Below are 4,738 nucleotides of genomic sequence, written 5' to 3'. Positions count from 1 at the left end.
TGAAGAGATCATGTAGACTCGGTCTTCGTTCAGGGAATGTTCACCAGCTCCAACAAGTGAAGAGGTCTTGGGATGACACATCTTTTTCCGTTGCTGGTCCCCATTTGTGGAATTCAATCCCATTGGACATTAAGTTGTGCCAGTCAAGAGAGCTATTCCACAAAAAATTATAGACTTTCCTCATGAGGGAAGCATTTCCTTAACTGTTGTGTAATAAGGCCGAATTGTTATTTTGACTACCAACTTTAAGTGATTGTGTATTTTTCTTGTCAGTTTGTTTAATTTTTGTGTATTTATTAATTTTATTTCTGTTTTATATAAGTTGTTAATTGTGCGCCTTGAGTGTCATCGACGGATATGTGCGCTATACAAATCTTTAATTATTATTATTATTAATAATAATCACCTGCAAATCGTTGCCCCGGTCCATTAATGTGTTTCTGTATATTCTGCGTCATATAATTTTTCTTTCGCTTTCAATTCCCGAATGTATTGTTAGATTATAGTTTAAATGCGAATTCCTGAAAAAAAAAAAAAAAAAAGCATATGTTATTAAATACAATGTGACTTCCCGCCCGCGCAGTGCACCAAAATGATGCGTTGTAAAAAATCGGGAAAAAAAATCATTTAGAGCCTGAACACAAATAAGGTTGGGTCTTTTTATCGAATTACTCGGGGGAAAATGGGGTATTGGGAGAAATTCTATTTGAAATTGATTGTAAGCGTATTGCAACATAATAATAATAGTTAAAGCTTTCTTCGATGTCTAAATTGTTATTGTCTATAAAGTGTAGTTATTCTTAAATTTTATGCATAAATCGAAGAAGCTTTGCTATTAATATTGGGGCCACTATTCACAGGAACTTTGCTGGTCTGTAGTTAATAAAATAACAGTAATCAATGAACAAATTAACTCATCAGAGAGTGACCCTCATCTTTTTTTTACATTACGACTTTGTGACTTTCTCTCACTTAGTCCGATTAGCGGGATACTGGGTTCATCTCTGATGATTATGAAAATCGTACGGGCCATAGTATAGTGCCAATTCGAAAAGATGACATCAATACTGACAGATATGAAGCACTAATAATTGGTATCATTATATCGTTATAATTTATAGCGGACTAGGGGCAGCGGAGCGAAGTTGAAAGTAGGGGGGTAGGGGCACAGGGAAAAAAGGGCACTATCTTAAAACAAAGAAAAATATCCACAGTGGCGTAAAGGGGCACTGATTCGAGAATGGGCAATGACAAGAAGGCAAGGGGCACTTGCTTACACATAAAACGGATCCTTATCAGGTGAAAGGGGCACAGACCACGTTCGAGAGCGGGCATTCTCGCTTCTTATACGACAATTGAAGGGCGCTTGGTCAGTGGCATACCGTGGGTCACGGCATTGGGGACACCAGCAAGATAAATTGAGTCACTTAGTGCGCGCGCGAAGCGCGCTCAGTTACCAGATATACTGACCAAATAGAGGCATTTTAAGGATAGTGCCATTTAACGGATATGTATTTCACTAATCACATAATGGGACCACGAAGCGCGAGCTTAAATTTTTTTTGTATTCAGACCTAAAAAGGGACATTACAAACAAATTTGTATAATCATGATACGTACCTCTCTCGCTAAACAAACAATGCGAGCGCGAATCGCGAGCTGAAATTTTTGCATATATTAACCCCCAAACGGATATTTTAAGGACTATTTTATTAACGAATCCATTAAGAGTATACCTACCTCACCATATAGTCATCTAATGCGAGTGCCAAGCGCATGCTGATTTTGTTACAATTACATCTTAACACATGAAGCAATTTTTGTAGTCATTGTAATCATGATTATCGTACGCATTTCACTAATCATATATTGCGAGCGCGAAGTGCGAACTGAAAATATAGGAAATTCAGACCTAAAGAGGGGCATTCTAAGGCTTGTTTATAGGAATTCACGAAGAAAATGCGTATTTCACTAACCAAATAATGCGAGCGCGAAGCGCAAGCTGAATTTTTTTTTTATCATTCAGATCAGACATTTTAAGGACTGATTTTAGGAATTCATGAAGAGCAAACATATTTTCATTTCTTTTCAAATAAAAATTCATTTTCCTCCATTTTACAAATTTCTTCATTTTTATTAACAAGAATTCACATGAAATCAATTTCCATAAAGAATATAAATGTGTACAGAGGAAGGCGTAGGTCCCTAGAAGCAAATGCTTTTGGCGGGATACGCCTGTGGACATACAAATATATACAATACACAAAATACAAAACAATGATAAGAAGGGCTAGGAAAAGAGAAGAAAAGAAGGAAAGAAAACGGGAAGAGAAGGAAAGAAAACGGGAATATCTCACCAATCCACTAATGCGAACGTCAGCACGGACAGGAAATGTTTATATTAAGACCTTAAAATGGGGCAGTCATGAAAAAGAAGCACAATGTCACTACATAAAACAATGACGATGCGAAGTGCAAGAAAAAATATTTGGTGTATATTGACTTGAAAACGGGGGGGGGGGGGGTTTAATACAACAGGATTTTATATCTCGTTAAACAGACAATGCGAGCACCAGAAACAATGAAGACGTAGGCCCTGAGCAATTTATGTTTCATAAAATTATGAAATTGCTTTTTTTTATAAATGTAATGTAACATAACATAAGTATAATATAACATTATAATGAACAATAATTTCTTCTTTCCCACTGTACGTTTCTCTTCCTTTCTCCCTCTTTTTCTCCTTTTCCCCGTTTTTTTTTTTGCCAGCCGATGGGGGGGGGACGTGCCCCCATGCCACCCCCCCCATAGTTACGCCACTGCACTTGGTAACACCTACAACGAGTCTTCCTCAGGTGAAAGGGGCACAGTTCGTGAGGGGGCATTTTTATTATGTAAAGGGCACTTTTTCAGTGCTTCGAAAAAGGGGGCACTGTGCCCCCCCCCCAGGATCGCCGCTCCTGTAGCAGACTGCTTGGCCCACATCGCTTTTTAAAAGTAAAAGTCCGCCCCAACAAAATGTTGATTAGAATAATAAAAGGGGACTATCAAACAAGCGTATACATCATTGTTCAAACTTGACACAAGTTGTTTACTTTTGTAACACGATGTTGAAAACATTTAAAGAATTACAAAAAAAACAATTGTGTAAATGTTTAAACAACTTGTTGTTAGAATGACAGGTTTAAACAGCGTGATTTTTTTATTTTTTACTGGGTGTAAACAAATTATGAACAATTATAATTCTATTCACATTCTGGTCGGTATGCAAATGGGGGGACCGATGGTATCACAAACTCACTATTTATTTTGTATTTTATTCAATAGAAACATACTGTATAATGCTTTTACTATTTCCTCATCAATGTCATGTGAAACAAAGCTTTATTCATTATGCCGAACATAATGGAACTGGCGTTGTTTCTAACATTTTGTGCTCAAGTCAAGTTGGACGTCCTTCTTGTCGAATCTGTAAAAATATAAATGTTGTATATTTTAAACAGTGATAATGATAAAAAAAAAAGGTGAGGGACATTATCAACTCTCTCATTTGAATAATACTGATTTATACATATATAGATCATCAAATCTCTTTTCCTGTGATTTAATCAAATTTAATTTAATCTGTGATTTAACCAAATACTCTCTTATGACCATCATCACCATCATCATCTCCATCTCCATCATGGCCTTCATTTTCATCATTATCACCATCATCCTCATTCATCTCCATCTTCATCATTATATAATTATGAACAAAACAACATTTCAATTTATAAATGTATGTATTAATTTGTTTTATTCCGGGGTGTCATTTTTTTAAAAGCAATCTGCTAATAATGACAATCCTAATTCTCCTGCAAACTGTAAATGTTAAATTTTCTTTGTTGATAGTAGATCGTATTTATTTAGAATGACTTTTTTTCTTTCGTTTCTATTTATACCAAAATGAATTACCGATATATTATGTTTGTTACGTAATGAAAATTGTATGGTATACGAATGTTATGAATGCAGAAGAAAAAATCAAAATAAAAAAAATCAAATAAGCGAAACCTTAAAATGTTATAACTTTCTTATTCTACATCATTCAGATTTTGATGAAAGTTCAGCGTTATGCCTGTTTGATTTTTCTCTGTAGATTCAAATAAACTTTTCCTTGGATGGACTTGGCGTTTAACTAGATTGTAAACGAAATCACATTATAAACAAGTTTAAGGAATATACAACATAATTTTATTCCTCAAAGTTCGCGGCATGATGCAGGCCTATGCATCAGCATTTTTTTAAAGTTTACGGTATCTCGGATTGATCAGAGCAAGAGTATGTCTATATAGATGAATAATAGTTGCAATTCAAAAGAAAAACATAAGGGAATATTTTAAGAAAAGGAGAAAAATAATAATCCTATTTTAAACTGGAATCCTATTGAGTCTGAATTCTACGACACCGATGTGCATTTCCATGAAAATTGGAAATAAGTTATGGTTTCTGTCTCTACACTAGTATTTGTATGTCTATCACATCAGTGATCTTTATTTCTTTGTGCATGCGGGTTCAGGGGCCATTTTAATATTCCGCTTAACTATTAACAAGGAAAACACGAAAATGGTGGCATGTTTATTTCCCCTTCCGTTTCCCCAAACTTTTGACAAAGACATAAGAAAGGGCGATCTCCGTTTTCTAACGTATGACGTCATACCTAAACTGACTGTAACATGACTAATATCTTTAGTGC

Source organism: Lytechinus variegatus, chromosome 5 (assembly GCF_018143015.1).
Source record: "Lytechinus variegatus isolate NC3 chromosome 5, Lvar_3.0, whole genome shotgun sequence".
Taxonomy (NCBI): domain Eukaryota; kingdom Metazoa; phylum Echinodermata; class Echinoidea; order Temnopleuroida; family Toxopneustidae; genus Lytechinus; species Lytechinus variegatus.
Note: the sequence above shows the minus strand (reverse complement) of the source record.